The sequence below is a fragment of the Podarcis cretensis genome, assembly GCF_951804945.1.
Source record: "Podarcis cretensis genome assembly, chromosome: 5".
Lineage (NCBI taxonomy): Eukaryota > Metazoa > Chordata > Lepidosauria > Squamata > Lacertidae > Podarcis > Podarcis cretensis.
This window is the reverse complement of record NC_137174.1, coordinates 26,100,859-26,121,287: the sequence shown is the minus strand read 5'-3', so window position 1 is coordinate 26,121,287 and position 20,429 is coordinate 26,100,859. Positions and strand designations below refer to the sequence as shown.

General features: G+C 43.5%; 1 long non-coding RNA gene across 1 annotated transcript; it reads right to left on the bottom strand.

Annotated features, from left to right (window-relative positions):
• On the bottom strand, nucleotides 1-9,832 carry LOC307215973. The gene is made up of 3 exons (XR_013838827.1): nucleotides 9,250-9,832; nucleotides 2,087-2,234; nucleotides 1-244 (listed from the first exon to the last, which is right to left on the bottom strand). It is a non-coding gene; the product is annotated as an uncharacterized lncRNA (long non-coding RNA).
• Nucleotides 9,833-20,429: the final 10,597 nt, after the last annotated feature.

Here is a 20,429-nt window from a genome sequence, read left to right as displayed (position 1 = left end):
TTCTTTAGAAAAGTGCTGACAGTCTTGAGAGAGAAAAATCAATCCTCTTTATTCCACATTCCAAATAGCCTATTCTCTCCCCAAACTAGGACAGTGTTCTTAGCGTTGCATGAATGTCTGGCAGTTTTCTGATATATGCAAGGCTGAATATGACCAAATGTTTGCTTCTGCCTCCGGCGCTCGTCATAACTTCTGCTCTTTCCTGTGGAGCTTGAAGATTACTGCATCAGCCTGCTGAGCTGACCTGCAGGAAAAAATGCAGCTGGGTTTTTTTCCTGGAAAGATGGATTTCTCCATGGAGGGCGTGAGAAATGGATGTCGACATGGAACCAGCGAGGAAGAGATTCATAAGGCAAGTGCTACTTGCATACCATTCAACAAGAACTAGGCTGCCTTTTTTAAACAGAGCCAGTCCAGGAGGATACCATTGCTGATGGTATCAAAAGTCAACAGGAGATAAGAAACCGGAGCAAAGTCACACTCCTTCTGTCCCAGTCTCTGCAAATATTTGGATACCATTTAGATTTGGATCTAAATAATCTCTGCCATCCAAGAATGCTTGTAGTGGCCCTACCACAACCCTCTCCTTTCCTCAAAGGGGTATATTTGATAGGGATTGATAGTTGCTTCAGTCTAAAGGGTCCAGAGCTAATTTCTTTGGGAACAACCACACCACTGCCTCTTTCAAAACAACAGGGACCACCCCTCATGCAATGAAGCATTAGTCGGAGTTAGGCTTAAAGGTAAAGGGTAAAGGGACCCCTGACTATTAGGTCCAGTCGTGGCCGACTCTGGGGTTGCGGCGCTCATCTCGCTTTATTAGCTGAGGGAGCTGGCGTACAGCTTCCGGGCCATGTGGCCAGCATGACTAAGCCGCTTCTGGCGAACCAGAGCAGTGCACGGAAACACCGTTTACCTTCCTGCCGGAGCGGTACCTATTTATCTACTTACACTTTGATGTGCTTTTGAACTGCTAGGTTGGCAGGAGCAGGGACCGAGCAACAGGAGCTCACCCTGTTGTGAGGATTTCAACCACTGACCTTCTGATCAGCAAGCCCTAGGCTCTGTGGTTTAGACCACACCGCCACCCACGTCCCTTCGGGGTTAGGCTTAATTTTCTCCAAATCATGTCAGAGACTATTTCTCAGGACAGGGTACCAAGCAGCATGGCATACTGTTGAACATATGGTTCAGGAGTTTTAGTCCAAAACATCTGGGGGGGGTGCCAAGTTGGAGAAGGTTCAACAAAAGCATGCCCGAAGAGCACCATTTCCAGTACTGGAAAGGCTGGAAAGGAGTTTAGTGAGCCTCCTCTGCCACGAGTTACTTTTCCGCTGATGGTCAATACTAGCTCACCAACAGGGGTCACAAAGGAGGATCCATTTGGACAGACTCTGTAGGCTTTGTTGTAGTACACATGTTTTGTATGCAGTAGGTCCCAGATTTAATCCCTGGCACCTGTCTCCAGAAGGGCTGGGGAAAAGCCAGTTCTGAAACCCTGGAGAACCACTGTCTGCCAGTCTTCAGCTTGTTGCTCTCCTTTTCAATTGCAACTCCTATATAATTCCTAAATATGCACCATGCTAACTGGGGATAATGGGAGTTGTAATCCAAAACATCTGGAAGGCCCAAGGTGTGGAAGTCTGCTGAAGGCAATCCTGAGCTAAACTGACCACTGGTCTGACTCGGTGTAAGGTAGTTTCCTGTGTTTCTAGTATGTAGGACTTCACATACATACCACCCATCATAGAGCCAGGCTAGTAAGCACCATCACAATCACTGCTTGACTGCCACAGAATGGCTTTTGAGCGCCTATTCAGCTCCATTTTTAGAAAGCTAACTTGAGATCAGTTACATACCCCAACTCCTGTTCTCACCAGCTCTCGCTTGTGCCATTGTCCCTCCCCCAGACTCACATTTCAGAAGTCTGATTATATCTTGTGACTTGTTGGATGCCTGTAAATTACCCCTTTGCATGGTGACCCTGGGGTATTGTAAGTATTGCTGAGCTTTTTATCATCATAACTCTGGTTGACACCAGCCTTTCATCAGCATTAGATAAATTGACATTGAATTAACCTCTTACCAGTGAAACCATGGAAATCGTTTTTCATCAATGTTCCTGCTCCTCGGAGGTGTTTGCTTGCCGTCGGAAGCCCCCGGCATCGGTCTTCTTTCCATCAAAGGTACGGTAATAATTAATTTTTCTGTGCTTTGGGGGTTTGGGTTTATTTCTTAGACAAACAGAACAAACATTGTCAGAATTTATTTTCAGTTACTTTTCTCATCTCCGCAGCTCTGCAGCTTTGATAAAAGGATCTCATCTCCATGGGTTGCCTTTAATCTACTTCAATAAAATGTGAATAATCTCATCAACACCTTTGGAGACTTAACTCCACCCAGCTGGAACACAGGGGCTCTCTGTTGTGGTTGCCAGGCAATGCTGCAATAGATGCTCACCCCTTACAGGAGAAAATATTCTTACTGGTAATTGGTGGAAAAAATGTTGATGGCCTGGGTTGGGTTCTGAGGTCAGGAAGCTTGTGTATCCCTTAACCGTGGGATCCTGATTATGTCAACCAGAACTATCCAGAAATCAAAGTGTGGTTGATGACAGTCCAAACATTTCCTGCAGCATAGTGCAATCCCCTATGGCCTATACAATGGAGTAAGCCCCATTGAATACTTACTGTTGTGTAAACATGCATAGGGTTGTTTTGCTAGCCAACAGAGGTCCAGCAGTTGTCTCCAAACAACTCACAAACAAGGTACAAAAAACACTTCTTTCTTGATGTTTGCCCCACTACCTGATATTCAGTGAAGTTTTACTCAGTGCAGACCTCTTGAAATTAGTGAACATGTACCGTATTTGTCCGTGTATAAGACTATATTTTTTCCTAAATTTTTGAAGTTTAAAATAAGGGGTCGTCTTATACACGGATAGCACATAGTGCATTTTCTTAATTTTGGGTTTTAAAAAATAGGGGTTGTCTTATACATGGGGGTGTCTTATACATGGAAAAATACTGTATATCCTGTTTATTATACATGTTTATTGATTTCAGTTAATGATATACAATGAAATGCTATACAGTGAATTGAAAAGAAGGTTCAAAATAACTTTTGTAAAAAACAACAACCAGAAGGTTTTCTTTAGGACTTATAGGGACAGAACTACCTAAATTGTATAGAAATTTATTTATGTATGTTACTACAGCAGCAAGAAAGCTACTTGCCCAAAAGTGGAAAGAAGCAGAAGTCCCAGTAAAGGAAGAATGGATACAAAAACTTATGGAATATGAAGAAATGGTGAAACTTACCAGAAGAATAAGAAATCACGATAACAAACCATTTATAAAAGAATGGAAATGGTTTATTGAATATTTACAGATAAATTGCAAACAGATAAAAATATTAGCAGGTTTATTATAATAAGCTGCAGTTACTAAAAAACCTGCAGATATTCAAAAATAAATTTAAGGAACCGCAGAAAGAGGGTGAAGTCAAACTTTGAAATGTTAAATTGATTATAAAACTAATGAAATGTATATACTTGAAAAGTATAAACAAAACAAAACAAACAAACAAAAAGAAATCAATGACTAATTTCCGTTAATTTCAATAAGACTGCTCTGGATAAAACTTGGTTGAATACCAACCAAGTTGTTTTTCCACAGTGTATGACATTTCACAGTTGGTCTCATCTGCCTTTGGGGGAGGGGGGAGTCCACTAACCATGTGTGGAAAACCAAATAAGATTTCCCTTCAACACCCCCCTTTTTAAACTAAAGGCAGGCCTGCCTGGCTTAAGGTTAGTCATACAGTTTCACCTTCATAAAAATATGGGGAAACTTTTTTGTACTTGCTATGGATAGTAGCACTTGTTTCCCTTCAATATGCACTACTACACTATCAATTAATTGAAACAGGAACTTTTGGCCCAAGTGTCCCTATTTTCCATGGATGTCCCTGATTTAGAGAAGCCGTCCCTATTTCTGATGTGATCCTGGAATGTTTCACTTTTCCTTTGTGCATCCCTATTTTCGTTGGAGGGTATGGAGTTATCTGACCCTGAGCCATCTGAAGGCAATCCTTTATAGGGAAGTTATTTTAATGTTTAATGTTTTATTATGTTTTTACATATGTTGGAAGCTGCCCAGAGTGTCTGGGGCAACCCAGTATGATGTGTGGGGTATAAATAGTAGAGTTATTACTATGGAATGGGATGTCCCTGTTTTCACCAGAGAAATGTTGGAGGGTATGTTATAGACATTTGTGTAGTGTAGCAGCATTACAGAGTGTACATGTAATATTTTGGTTCATGAGTGGGTACATTTTGCCGTACATGCTATTTGGGGAAATTCTCCTTACTTCCAGACAATACAGATATCTGGCTTACTGAAGAATTACACATACAATGCAGTAGCTCTCTCAAAAGTCCACACAGACCATCCAACTACCCTGATATGTGTGGTAAATACATAAGCATGACTTTGCACAAACAGAACAGTGTAAAGTACAGTTGTGGCTGACAGAAAACCTCCAGGTTAGATTACCTCAATAAATTTCTGAAGATGGTTGGAAACTGCAGCTCAGATTTCAGTAGCTGACTGGGGCAAGACAACCCGAGCATCACCAATCTTAGTATGACTGCACGGACCCCTCTCCATGTGCTCTCTCTGGGAGGTGTGAGAGGTGATGACAAAAAAATCTGGCCTTTTCAGCTCCCAATCTGTGGAACATTGTCTCCACTGAAGAACGTCTGGTGCCATCAATTGCTTTTAGGTGACAGGTAAAAACGTTTTTATTTATCCAGAAGTTTGATCCTTAATTTGGAGGGTATCTAGTCATATGCAGCCTCTTGTTGTGCTCATTCTTTTAAGTGAGATGGGGAGGATTTGCTCCAAACACACACACACACACACACACACACACACACACACACACACAGAGAGAGAGAGAGAGAGAGAGAGAGAGAGAGAGAGATACAATTTGGATTAGCACTTTAGGCCTTGTTTTATTTCTGGGGTGTGTGTGTGTGTGTGTGTGTGTGTATACAGTGGAATCTCAGTTGTTGAACGTAATTGGTTCTGGAAGACCGTACGACTTCCAAAACGTTCGACAACTGAGGCGCAATTGCTGGTTGGCAAAATCCATTGAAAAAATGGAGAAACGCACCTTGGAAGCCGTTCAACTTCCAAGGCATGTTCAAAAACGGAAGCATTCACTTTTGGGTTGTTGGCATTCGAAAGCTGAAACGTTCGACTTCCGAAACGTTCGACAACCGAGTTTCCACTGTACTTTAAATGTTTCCTATTATTTTCTTTTTTTATCTTGTAACTTTCTTTCAGGCACTTCAGTCCAAAAAGCAACAAATAAGGTTAAAAAAAGGAGCTATTTTAATACATCATGTGTGCTTCATTTTCTGTGCAAGAGGCTGTTGGGATGCCTATAGGTAAAACTGACAAGAGGAGAATGCAAGCAGGGAGGTTCTGATAGGTCAGCAAGTACCTAATTGCTCTGCCAGCTGGAGCTTGAGGAACCTGCAGGACTTGGCTCCAACACTTGTCATTCTGTAATAACTAATGTTAGACTTAATGGAGAAATCAGGTCACTGGTTGCTAGCAAAATGCCCATTTTATTACAGAGACTCCTTTCATCTGCTGTGCCTATAATACTTTTACAGCTCCATTAAAAAAAGATTTCATTTTCCCTTTACTGTAATGGCTTGGGTCATAAATGAATTAATCTATTAGTTAGTATTCAGGCAAACTCTACCGTTCTATCTATACGGCCCTCTTCATCACTGGTTAAGCAGGAGTTAATGGACTCTTAGAATTAAGTGACCTATTTGGAGTACAATAATTTCTGTTGGCCTCAGCTTGCAAGAATTTTGACGCCTCACTGCTCTGGTCAAGTGAATATAGCATCCTCCCAGCTAGGCCTCTAAGCCGTACACTAGCCTTTCCCTCATGTGTAACTAATTACTCTCTACCATGTAGCTTCAAGAGGAACTAAATAGCCCTTGTAGACAAACGTACAGTCCTGATGAGGGAAGCAGAGTCCTTCCTGATCATGGTTTTTCCAGTATCTTATCAAGCAGTGAGTTCTCAACAATGAATTAACAGATAATTTGAAATATAAGGTTATGAGGCCTTCTACCAATGAGTACCAGATGCTGGGGCAAACCACAGGAGAAGTTGGCCACCTCTGAGTTCTTCTTGTGATCTTCCAAAGCCATAAACATTTTGGATGGATCAAGCAAGGCATTTTTTTAATGTGCTTCAGCTTAAGGAGTGGAGTCGCTGTAGAATGTAGAAAGGAATGGCAAGGCTCTGATCAGTGCCTAGAGTCATAGTTCCCTAGTCACCTTTCTTCTGGAATTCATATCAAAGTGGAGATTTCACTAGAGAGGGCTGCATTTCATCAACAACTTGTGCTGCAGTGCGCTGAGTGGCCTAGATGTGGCTTCAGATCTGGAAAACTTGTTTCAAATCCGTGTTCTGATAAGAGGCTCACAGCATGGCTTTGGGAAAGCCGCTATCTCCCAGCCTAACATTTAGGAGGAAGGCTAAATCACCATTCAAGGAGAATGACAGAATACAAAATATACCAAAATAACAAGATCTCCTTTGCAATATACAGTATACAGTACGGCCTCTCTTCTGTAGTGACAGAGCACTGCTGCTAGCAAATATTTCACAGCAGGGAATTGCAGAAGCATTTTTACCAGTGAGAAAAGCAGCTCTGCTGCTTTCTGAAGAATGCTTTCTTTTGAGAGAGAGATACTGACTTCAACGTTTCCCTGTTGTGGAAAACACATAATTGCAACCCTGTTGACTAGGGTTTGGTCATATCTGGCATACACAGAAACTTTGAAGCCATTTTGAGAGTAGGCAGATGGTGTTCTTTTCAGTCACTCCATCTAATGCTGAACTTGGGTGACCTGTGCAAGCATCTTTGTAGGCAAAATGGGAACTGAAGGCTTAGAAGGCAATGACACTTGTGTGCGGACAGGCCTGACTTTCTCTGGTCTCGTGTGAGCAGGGCTCACTTTCAAAGAAAACATTGTTCAGGCGCTTGCTTCTTCGTGCTGGGGAGGGGAAACAGGAGGTAGAAGGCGGCAGAGAGGGGGGAAGAGGTGAATGAGCAGCTGAAAGCTAGAAAGGCAGAAGTGGATAAGATGGTACCTAACACCAAGGAAACTCGTCGATACACCCAGGAGCCTCACCAAAATGCTGGAGAGGCTGCACCTCCACAGGCACGTACCTCCACATGTGGGAATGTCCCCAAATCCAACTTTTCTGGACATCAGTCATATAAGAAATACACAAAATAACTAAGGAGGTATTAGAAGTAACCACAGAACTGGCCCTACTCAGCAGCTTCCAAGATAACAATGTCCATTCACATTATAAAGATCTCATAACCCACCTACTCTCAGCATCCAGAAACATCATAGCCAGGCACTGGAGAGAGCTGTCAGGAGTAAACATGGACCAGTGGTATCAGACAGTATAGGAAACAGCCTTACTAGAAAAGTTAACCAATAAACTGAAACTGACACAGGGACAAATAGAAGAAGACGCCTTCATCACATACACATTCGTAATACTGGCGTACAAGTATAGCCAAATACAGGTCTAAATTCACACCCCTAGATTCTGATCACTATAATCTCTGGAGTTGTTGACTCAGGGCCTGGTTTGGTGAGTTACCAGCACTTCAAAATTCTCCTCATCTTTTTATATATTGTAGCTGCTTAAAAGCCTCTTGAGTTTGCTGATCTACCTCTGCTTTTTATTGATTTTTTTATGGTCTTATATTTTTCTCCTGTGTTTGTAAGCTATCTGGGAACCTCCTGCTGAAGGTGTGGCATATTATATTCACCAAAAAATTGGTCAGGGATATCTGATTTTTTCTCTTTGTTACCATTTCCCCCAGTGAGTTTCAAAACTAGCTTACCCTTGTTACTTGTAAGAATTTGTCAAGAAGGGCATTTCTGAGGTGCATTTAACTGTGTGTGCAGAGTCTGTATGATTTGAAAGAGAGAACCTGAACTGAATTAGGCTAATAGATCACCCTAGATTTGTTCCAAATATGTTTTCTGAGGCTGCGTCCCGTTGAGGTAGGATGACCAACTGTTTTTTAGCTGTCCCTTCAGAGTGAAAAAGAAGGAGTCAATAAAACATCTCACCCACAACCTTTTCTGTTTATGGCTTTATTGAGCTACACATTTACATACACACTTTACCCTAGTGTAACATGCAAGTTTTTGAATGTTAAAGTCTGTATATTCCAAAGAAGAGTGTCAGTCGTGTGTATGATTTGAGCTTCTTAGCTGTGATTTCGCTCTTCGTACTTCAACATGTTCTACAAGGTTGAAATGGAAGCGGCTGTTCAAAGTCTTGATAACTTGCATGGTGAAATAGTTATAGAGAAGAACTGGAGAGTTAGCAGAGAAGGACCTGGGGCAATGATTGGGATGTGGGGACAGTGCAAGAAATAGTGTTATGCCACCCTAACCTAAGGGACATCACATTAAGGTTACTACATGCTTCAGGAGATGCTGAATTTCATACAAGAAAAAAAATCCTGTGGCGGAAGCATAGAAGCTGCATGCAGCACATTGAGATACAAATATGAGCAGAATACCTGGTGCAGACAGGCTTTATATCTTAACCCAGTGACAGCAATTCAGACTTTGACCTCTGCAGGTCAACTAATCTGAGGTTGACATGCAGATGGAGTGTATTATGGGGTGCATGCCTAGGCTCAGACTTCATGCAGATGGTTGTTTCAAGTTTATCATACCGTCACACCCGCAGCGAGGGTCTGTATGTCAGAGGAAGCCTGCTGTAATTGGTAGAAACTCAAGTCAGACATTTCAGACCTTGCCACTTCATTATGTCATGTGTCTAAGGAAGAATCAGACGGCGGGGAGATCATAATGTCTCTGCCTAGGTGCCAAATTTAGCTTTTGAGTGGCACCCTTCCGCCCCTCGCTATCTAGTAGTTTGCAAGACTGAAAGAGAAGCGGCTGTAATTGGATATTGTACGAAGGAGCACTGTGCTGGCTTCAGTCCGTCTGCCCTTTCTGAGCCAAGCTGCTTAATGAGAAGAGTCAAGAAGTTCAAGGTCACTCCAGGAGCTGACTTCCAAGTCTGTCTTTAGCTAGAGCTTTTGCTTTGATTGAACTTCTGGCAAGGGGAAAGGGAACACATAACTAAGGAGAGCCATTTTTCTTACCTTGTGTGAGCGTGTGATGAAGGAGTCATGTAGAACTGTAGTCAGTAGATGAATAGTATAATGAGGCTTTAATTTTGAGCCATAACACAGTCCTGGAAGATCAGAAGTAAAGTTAGGATTTGAGCATATCCTGAATGCTTTATTCTTCACTGAATGCTCATCCACACTTTCGCTTGGCCCGTTTTCTTAATTGTATTGTGTATCAATTAATTCCCCAGACATCCGAGAGCTTTTCTCATTGTTCTGCGCCTTGCAATAATCCAATCTTATCCACTGACTTGAAGCTCAGTTAAGCAAAAATCTCTCTTCGGAATTTGCATGCATCTGGATCACTTGCTGGATCATCACCTTGTTGTGGTGAGTGGGCTTGCACCTTCCTATGATCCTTGTGAGCGAAACTGTCGGGAGTCTCGTACTCCCAGTAGGGTCACCCAAGGTGGTAAGGTCAAGGGGGAGGAGCTAGACGGAGAATGATCCAAGAAATTCTCAATGGCAGCACAGGCAGAAGATAACAAGTGGTATGTTACAATGGCTGTGAAGGTGGATGAAGGCTGCAGCAGATAATAATCTACCAGTCACTGTGACACTCGTGCCATCAGAATAGAGCCTTACTGCAAAGACGATGTGTTGGTCAGCATGCACTGATGTAAAGAAATACACAAATAAAACAAATTCATGCACAGGCATTTTCCAAAAACCCATCCCAAACCCAAAGCCCCATGGTAACGGGGAAAGGACCGTGAAATCTGGAAGCTGCTAGTCATGAATTGGCACGTGGGCAGTGGATACAGACTCATTTGTTCTGACTCAAGGAATGAGGCAGTTGAGTAGCTCGGCAGCTGTATCCAGGACTGAGCAGCCCTATTTAGGATCCACTCTGCTTACCCCGAAAAGGGGGAGGGGCTAGAAAAGGTGCCCTGAAGATAGCCTGCCTCACTTTTTCCCTGACTGGATTACTGCACTCAGTGGGGTCACCACCCAGCGGTCGTAAAAACTGACCTTTGGAACATGGAATACACAGAACAATATAACAAAGATAATGAGTGTCCTGAACGCAGGACTGCCATCATTGCAAGAGAGTTGCAACGTTTTAACATCGATATTGCAGCACTTCAAGAAACAAAGAGCAGGAGAGGGACAACTGAAGGGAGAAAGTGAAGGCTACACATTCTTCTGGAAAGGTCTACTTGAACAAGAATGTTGAATACATGGAGTAGGCTTTCCTATCAAAAACGATCTTGTGAAGCTCTTGTCAGAAGTCCCTACCAGCATTAATGAGCAACTTTCAACCTTTCAAATAAAACTTACCAAAAACCAACAGGCTACTATTTTAAGCGCTTATGCACCAACATTGAATGCCAACGAAGGCATTAAAGAAAAAAAGTTATTCTCAGCTGCCAACAGGCCTGGTGCCTAAAGGCAGCTTCCCTTAAAGCACATCTTCCATTCTGTGCACATGACCAAGCCAGCGTAGACATCACTGAGACGAGAGTGCAGACATGCTGAGATTGTGGGCTTGGAAGAGCACATCTTTGTTTGAGACTCTGTCCTGCCATGTGATGCCCCAAATCAAAGCAGCAAAAAAAATACAATGAAAATATGAATAATGTGATTGCGGCAAATGGAACAGAAAGGGGAGAGGATTCCTGAGGGATTGATCGGAAAAGGTAAGTTGTATGTTTAAGGGCTGGGAAAGGGCTGAGAAGCCTTGTAATAATAATTTTTAAATTATTTATACCCCGCCCATCCCGCTGGGTTTCCCCAGCCACTTTGTACTCAAAGCATCACACAGATGTGAGCAGTTACCTACAAAAATCTCATAAGATCTGTCAGCATTTCTCCTTCACCGTTGCTCCTTCCTTCCCAGACATAATTGCAGTTTGGTCTGTTTCTCCCCAGAATAGGACCTGATGCTCTGGTCAGCAGAAGATGCTGTCTCTCAAGGGAAAGACTAGAAAAGTACCGGGCAAGTGGCGGGAATAGAAAGGAGCAAATCAATTGGTCACTGGAAGGCAGCTCTGTGAGGCAAAGGGGGACTGAGGCTTTGCGGTGGGGTCAGGAGCCTTGGCCAGCTCTGGGAGGCCTATCTGTATGTCCGCTCAGAGAAGAATTAAAACACTTCCAAGCAAGCTTTGAGAGAACCCAAATTATCCCGCTGTGTGCAAATGGAAGCTGCTGTCAACCAGGAGAGCCAAGTTTTGATGTGCCACCCGCAGCCTCCTTACTGACAGATAACCGTTCTGTTTGGACACAGAAATGGGGACATTAGTGAGTTGCTTCTAAAGCTTCTCACAAGGGCTTTTTAACTGCTTGGCTCCTGCTGGCTGCAATGGGAGTCTTGCTGCTAAATCCCTCAATTGACAGCTTCAAAATGGCATGGCAAAGAAATATCAGCTGCCCATTCTCTCAGGATGATCCTAGGACAATGCAAGGGACATCTTTGACAGCCTCTTGGCCCCACATGAGAAGTTTTTTTTTTTCCTAAACATGTTCTTGAAAGCCAAGATTGCTATATTCAGTCTTGTATAATAAGGGCATTTGAGCCTGTACATGGATACAATTAATTGATTGGATGATTCTATAGCCTGCCTTTCTATTAAGACAGTGGGGCTCCAAGTGAAAACTTATTTACATATAATAAGGTTATTTTTTTAAGGCAGCGATGGCTCGTGTAGCCTCTGGGGGAACAACTATGGACGATGCCTAATCCCTAGACATCTGCGGCTGTTTCAAATGATGCTCTTTGTGGGTTCCCTGGTAACCATGGAGGAGAATCTTGCTCTCCCTGTGTGTGTGATACCTAGCAACCATGTCCAGGTTGCGGACTTCCCACCAACATCCGTTTAGCTGCTATGAGAACGAGATGCTGGGCTAGATGGGCCTTTGGTCTGATCCAGCAGGGAGGGTTACTGTGACATTTTTGACTCTGTGAGAGACAAGATATTTCACCTATGTAGCTGGACAGACTGTAGCTCCTTTTTTTTTGCAGGCAAAGACAGCTCTGATGGAGGGCTCTGTGGGTATGCAATTCCCAAGGCAGATGAGGGGGGAAAGGTCAGTTCCACAAGGATGGGGAACATGTGCCCCTCCTGATGTGGTTTGACTCCAGTTCCCATTAGCCTCAGCCAGCATGGCAAGTAAGTAAGTGGTCAAAGATGATGGGAACTGTCCAACAACACCTGGAGGGCCACATGGGTTTTCCGTCACTGGCACCATCTCCAGGGGGGCCTGGGGACCCAGGCACCCACAAATTTTTTGCTTGGATTGTTCCACTGTACGCCACAAAGGGGCACTTCAGTCTCTGCAGAATGTCCTGTAGTTTGTTTCCTTATCTTGAGTTTGTAAGAAGTGTCTTTAGTTATCCTTTTAAGGTGAAGTTTGATTTCCTACCCCGCACAGCTCATTCTGGTGAGTTTCCCTGACAACAATCTCTCGCTGTTGACGAATTCATGCCACTACCTTAATGACCACTCGTGGTGCCTTTCTTTAAAGAGACAGCGTTGATAGCATTGGCGAGTGTTGAAGATAATAACTATAGGCACAAAACAGATTTTAGTGCTCCTTCTGCTTGTTGCTTTGACAAAGTCAAGCATAAAGAAAAAATGACCTCGTTCATTTGTTTCTGGTGTAGCACTTAAGTAAGTTCAACCAAACTTATCAATTAAAGGTATGACCCCCACCTTTCTTCCAAGCAGCTCGGGGTAGTATATACATTGCTCCCTCTCCTCACATTATCCCCACAACAACCCTGTGAAGCAGGCTAGGCTGAGACAAGAAAGACAAGCTGAAGATCACTGAAGGAGCGTCTCCACCCCCCCCCCATAGAATCATAGAATCATAGAGTTGGAAGAGACCACAAGGGCCATCGAGTCCAACCCCCTGCCAAGCAGGAAACACCACCAGAGCACTCCTGACATATGGCTGTCAAGCCTCTGCTTAAAGACCTCCAAAGAAGGAGACTCCACCACACTCCTTGGCAGCAAATTCCACTGTCGAACAGCTCTTACTGTCAGGAAGTTCTTCCTAATGTTTAGGTGGAATCTTCTTTCTTGTAGCTTGGAACCATTGCTCCGTGTCCGCTTCTCATCATTCATCATTCAGCCCGAACACTGATGTCAGGAGTGCATGCAAGAGCCAGGCCCTGTGACCAGTAGGGCTTCGCAGGACTGGGGCCTTACTAAGTTTGTTCTGGAGAGGCAAGGCACGGCTGCACAGGTGAGGCTGCTTGGCAACTCATTGCACCTGGTGTCAAGAGCCGGGAAGGGATACGTCAGCATTTCCCTTCGGCTCTTTGCCACAGCAACACATTTCCTTCCTTGCTGCGGTTGGCATCTTGCTTCCTGATCCTCGGACCCTTGACTTCGTGACTCCTTGCTTCTCAACCCTCGGACCCTTGACTTCATGACTCCCTGCTTCCTGACCCTCGGATCCCTGGCTTCTGGATGTTTGTTCCTGCTCCCACCCCGTCATTGTGCCCCCAGTCCCGACGTCCTCAGCTGGGACTTCGATCGTCCATAGACTGGACCGTGACAACTGAGGTCCACCTCCGAGGGCCTCATTTCCTTCACTGCAAGAAGTGAAGTTACAGGGAATAGGGCAGAAGACCACCTCAGTGGTGGCGCCTATGGGATGCCCTCCCTTCAAATGTCAAGGAGGTAAAAAACTACACAACATTTAGAAGACATCTGAAGACAGCCCTGTATCAGGAAATTTTAAGAGAGCCAGTGTGGTGTAGTGGTTAAGAGCGATAGACTCGTAATCTCGGGAACCGGGTTTGCGTCTCCGCTCCTCCTCCGCTCCTCCACATGCAGCTGCTGGGTGACCTTGGGCCAGTCACACTTCTTTGAAGTCTCTCAGCCCCACTCACCTCACAGAGTGTTCGTTGTGGGGAAGGAAGGGAAAGGAGATTGTTAGCCACTTTGAGACTCCTTAGGGTAGTGATAAAGCGGGATATCAAATCCAAACTCTTCTTCTTCTTCTTCTAAATGTTTGACGTTTTATTATGTTTTTATATGTGCTGGAAGCTGCCCAGAGTGGCTGGGGAAACCCAGCCAGATGGGCGGGGTATAAATAATAAATTGTTGTTGTTGTTGTTGTCGTTGTCGCCATCATGGCTGAATGGGGATTTCAACTCTGGTCCCTCAGAGCCTCATCTGACACATTAACCCCCACACCACCGTGCATCTTAAGCCTCCCAGACATCAAGCATTGTGACATGGAAGAGCAAGAACCTATGAGGCTGCCAGGTGGAGCCTGATGATTGTTACATCATAACTATCAGGGTCTTCACTGACTGCTGGCAGTTTGCCACATGTGTGTGCTTGGAGAGCACAGCACAGCACAGCACATCCTTTCCAGGGCCTCCTAAACCTGCTGTAGGCCCAGAGCTCAGAAGGTTGTGCTTTGAGGCTGGAATGTCTGAGCTGAAGCTGGAGATCTGGTAAGGCTACCCTGCGGAGTTCAACTGCATGTGTGCTAGCCCTTTGATTTAAAAGAAAAAAGAAACACAGGAATATAAATATGAAACAAGCTTAGGGCAGTGTAGTTTCTCCCATGAACTTCTAACCACTCAGGAGTTTCAGTCAAATGAGCCATAGAGCCAGGGTAGATTGAGTTGTAGTCAATTAACTGTTGTTCAGCGTAGACCCATTGAAATGGATTTAGGTTGGCCATGGTCCTTAATTTCAGTGGGTCTGCTCTGAGTAAAAATTAGGTGAATACAATCCATTGTGTCTTCAAATACAGAGCTCAGGCACTAAAATGTGAAACAACAGTAAGGAAGAGGGTTCACTGAACTACGCAACTTTCTGAAGACATCTGAAGGCAGCCCTGTATCGGGAAGCTTTTGATGTTTGACATTTGTTGTGTTTTTGTTATGCTGGAAGTCACCCAGAGTTGCTGGGGCAAACCAGTCAAATGGATTGGGTGTAAATAATAATAATAATAATAATAATGTGCAGAGTGCCACAAGCATTCAATCAACTCTTGGATGCAGGAGCTATCTTTTTAAGTACAGAGAGCATGTGAAGTAGGCAAGCTTGAGCCCCAGTGTAGTCCCCAAATAGAAAATATAGCTGCTGTCTCTTTATCATTAACTCAATGAACCCATAATTATAAAATAAACCAGGGAGAATAATTAGCATCTCCATCTCCATCTTCAATTGACTTTCACCGTTTTAAATGCAATTATGTTTTAACTAATTTAGCACTTGCGATAAATGTTAAGAGATCCAGAGTCTTCCTAGCCGGGCTTATAATTTGATTTTACGGCCCTTGAGGATGAGTTTCTTTATATGAATACTGGTTACTTCTCACTTCCTGATTTTTCTGTGTATAAGGGGCTTCCTTTATAACCCTCACATCACAATAGAGTACAATATATTGTCATAGACCATGTGGAAGACAATTCCCATCATCCCTGACCACTGGCGATGCTGAAGGGGGCTGATGGGAGCCTGTTGCTGCCCCATCCTTTTCATGCCTCTTCTGTTCCTGGGAGACAAGTGGAGAGGGGAGCTTGTCACAGCAGGAGGAGGAGACACCCGTGACTCTTCAGACTCATCTCTGCCTCTTGGCTTCTCTCTTCCCACTCTTTTGCTTCAGCTTCCGCCTCTGATTCTGGACTTCTCTCTACCACAGACTCTCCCAGCTCACTAAGCCCTGTTATCTATTCAGCTTCTGACACCTCTTCCCTGTCTTCTCCCTCTGATCACTCATCATCGTCCCACCACTCTCTGGGCTTTGAGTCTTCTTCTCTGGTGGTTCCCCAGCTGGTTCCTCCCACCATTCCTCTGTGTGCAGCCAGTCCATGACACCTGATTGAGCCCCAAACAGTTTATTCTAGAAGAAGTCATGCCCACCAAGCTCTCAGAACAGAAACATACCTGTTAGGGAGTGAAGAGGCACTGCAGCATTTGCTTGCAGGTTCCACTTCTTCATTCTAAGTTTTAACAGTTTTCTTCCAGGCTTGTTAAAGGTTCCTTACCTTAGTGTGAGCCATGCAGTTTGCTTGTGCGCAATCAGATCTGAGATGATAGTGGGGGGTTGTGTGAGGGTCTTTTGTGGCTCCTTAGGGGGAAGGGTGTGATCTCGATGAGTCCTTTTCATGTGCATATCACAGATTCCACAAAACACAATCTATAATATCCCCTTCCCTCACAACTTGCCAATAGTCCCTCTCCTGATTGTGCCAGCAAAGCAGTTCAGGAGGAGGTGGGTAAACACAGAATCATATAATTGTAGAGTTCGAAGGGACCCATAGGGCCACCTACTAAAACCCTGGAATGCAGGAATCTCAACTAAAGCATCCATGACAGATAGCCATCCAAGCTCTGCTTAAAAACCTCCAGTGAAAAAGAGTCTATCACCTTCTGAAGGAATCTGTTGCACTGTCTGCTCCATAGCTATGGAGCAGAACAGCTATGGATCACAGCTAGCTATGGATCATAGCTTTTACTGTCAGAAAGATATTTCTGATGTTTAGTTGGAATTTACTTTCTTGGTGTGTGTCCTACCCTTTGGAACAGGAGAAAACATGTTTGCGCCATCTTCCATGTGACAGCCCGTTAGCTATTTGAAGATGGCTATCATATCTGCTCTTAGTCTCCTCTTTTCCTGGCTAAACATACCCAACCCCCTCAACCATTCCTCATAAGGCTCAGTTTCCAGACACTTGATCATCTCGGTTGCCTTACTGATATCAAGATATACTGCTCCGATTGTGCGTGGTTTCAGAAGATTGTGGATTTTGCCGAGAGAAAACCTGTGAATAGCATCGCATGACAGTGATAGCCAAGTCAATATATGTGAATGATAACCCTGCTTCTAATAAAAGCTGTGAAGTGTTCACATAGGTTTCCCAACAATGCCAGTTGCTTTTTAATCATGTACTTCAATAAGCTGCTATACTTGACTGCAGTCCTTCCTGCCCCATTAAAATCAGTGGGTGTTCTGTAAGCAGGGGATTGCACGCTTTTTACTATTTCTCTAGCTCCAGACAACAGAAAGACAGGTGCAGAGCTTCTGAGGCAACCCATATTTTATTTTGGTGGATTAGCATCCAGGGATGGATTTTAACACTTATTGCCGAAGCAGGCTGTAATGGAAAATCTATACTTTTATCAATAGCACTGACAGTTAGCAAAGATTACATCCTATTTTATTCTTTCCTCCCTTTCGGTTGCTCACACTGAAGGATAATACCGGGTCAAGAGGAAACTAAGCAGAACATTTGCTAAGTAAACAAGGTTCGTTCAGCTGTTTCTAGAATGGTGGGAAACTCTATTTGGTTTGCCTCAAAAATGACTGAGCGGGGGCACTTTTTTTGGAGATACTGAGAAAGAAGACAGTATTCGTAATGAAATTTTAAAAATAAGAGTGAAGCATGCTGGCCCACATTCGTTTCCCTATGCAATGTAAGAATAAAAAAAATACTTTGAGAAGAGGAAATGTATTATAAGCAGTGGCAGAGAGGCTTTGCTGGTCTCTCCTTTACAGGAGATAATGCTAGTGGAGTATTCCCAGGGAGAAACTCAGTGGCAGGAAATGTTCTTCCTGGGCCTGCTCAGATAATAGATTTTCCCTCTTGGGCAAAGTGGTAGCGGCTTGATTGGGTGTGACTTGTGGGAGCAAATCTGAGCTGGATGCAGATTTGAAGGGAACTGGAGCTGACCTGAACCAGGGTGAGGATTTTCTAATGAGGGTATGTTTCAAATGCACCGAATCGTAGTTTTACCAACCACTGTTAGCTCTGTCAAACCAGCCTTCCTATTGTTTTGCTAATGCCCTAGGATTCCAGTGGCTGAATGAAGGCAATACTAGATGCAAGACTGTTGAAATTGAAAGCCTTATATTGAGTCTCTCCCCCCCCCCTTGAACAGGTATTTTTAGGCTGACCTGCCCCTTTTGTTTTCCAGACTTCACAACTGATACCAGTTGCTTAGAGTGGGACAGGAAGTTAACTTGGCACACTATGGGCAAGTCACTTTGGGGTGAGGACATTTGACAAAGGGGTGCCTTTTTGGGCAGTAACCTTATATAGTGTTCCTTTTTAATGCTTGTAATCAGTTTAGATCTTTCAATAATACACCTTCAGGGTTTTGCTTTTAACAGTCTACAACTTTCTTTTCAAATTCTGTTAAAGAAACACACAGGGTCTCTTTATTCATATAAACATTAAGTTGAAAATACTGTAGACAAATAATGGTTTTATCTGCTTGTTAATTGCTTAATCGGTTGCTAGCATATATAAAGGCCCCTCACTTTTAAATCTAACTTCTCTTATTTTTACACAGAAAAGACTTGATTTATTTTCATTATTTACATCCTATGCCTTCAACGTAACTTCATGATTATGTTATGCCAACAAAATAGTAAAGTACACTAAAAACAGAAAATAATAACATATGATGTTGGTTCTTTAATTGTTCACAAAATTTCTTCTAAAAAGAACTTGGTTCTTTCAACACAACTTCTTCTTTCTCAATAATTCTTTATGACTTCAATAAGCGGCAAAACTCTTTACAAACCAGGAATAAAAGTTACTATTTGAAATTGTTGACCAAAAACACAGGAAGATACTTGAGGTTTAGGAATGTTCTTAAAAATTGGCCTGCACTTCCAATGTTAATATTGTCAATCAAAGGTGTTCCACAGGGTGGGCGCCACTACTGAGAAGGCCCTCTGTCTGGTTCCCTGTAACCTCACTTTTCGCAGTGAGTTATTTAGGCAACTCTTGGTTGTTCTGTATCCCACTTAGCATTTGCCATGTTTAAAGTACGTTCTGCAATTGAAACGAGGTGCATTTTTGATCAAGAAGAGAATTCTTGATAGTTAGATTTCATGAACTACCTCTGCATGGAACAACCTGGTCTAATTCTGAATATAGAAGTGGAGAACAACAACTGGGATCTAGGGAGTTCAAGCTTCTTTGATAACATTATAGATCACTGTTGAAAGATGCAGAGTGTAAGCTGAAGAGCATCTCTCTTTGTGTGTGTGTTTGCAGGGTCCTTTTAAAAAATATTTGCAGAAGCAAAGCTTCTGCTAACAGTTTACGCATATCACTCCAGGCCAGCAAACTGCCAAGGGTTTTATTTCACTGCTTTCATTGATCGTGATGTGACAGAGTGACTATTTCAGGAAGTGCATAGCCATGTCTTTATTTTCTCCCCTAATGCGTATGGAGCAGTTAATAGGTTTGCAGTCCAAGGTGATTTTCTACCACAATGCTTGGAGCCATTAATGTATTATAATAGTCTCGTGTTTGAGATGAAAACGCACAGTTGAAAACCAAAATTTTAAAGGTGCCTTCCCAATGCTCTTGATCAGGGGTCCTCAAACTTTTTAAACAGGGGGCCAGTTCACTGTCCCTCAGACACTGTTGGGGGCTGGACTACATTTTTTGGGGAAAATGAACGAATTCCTATGCACATTACGTGTTACAGCTAATGACTTGCATTTCAAACAATGGCAAAAATATTTATCTACGTTTATAAGAGCAAGGGGGGAACCTATAAAGCTTTACAAGTTGCAAAGGAAAGGGGAGGTTTGGGTGTACCAAATCTAAAAAGGTATTTTGCAGCTTGTTGTTTAATGAGGATGAAGGAGTTCTTGACATTAGGGCTGAGTGATACCTGCTTTCCAACATCATAATGTATCTCTAGCTAAACTTTGTGATATGCCATCATCATCATCATCATCATTATTTTATTTATATCCCACCCATCTGGCTGGGTTTCCCCAGCCACTCTGGGTGGCTTCCAGCAAAATATTAAAATACAATGATTCATCCAATATTAAAAGCTTCCCTAAACAGGGTTGCCTTCAGATGTCTTCTAAAAGTCCGATAGTTGTTTATTTCTTTGACATCTGATGGGAGGGCGTTCCACAGTGGGGGGACATATTATGATGCTGGAAAGGAGGAAATAAGACATGGAGGAAGAGGGCAGTTGCTGGCCACACAGACAATCAGCTTCACCATGCGCAACTTCTGCCTGTTCCTGGCGAGGGCGTGCGCTGCTGCCCCGGGCTGAGCCCCGGGCAGAGCACATCAGCCAGGGCCCCACATGGCATGGCACCACACACACAAACAAAGAGTCCCAGGGTGCCACCGGCCTCCCCAGAACTGCTAGCTATGACTCACCCTAACAATAGCCTCTTGCCAGGCAAGTGGCAGCTAC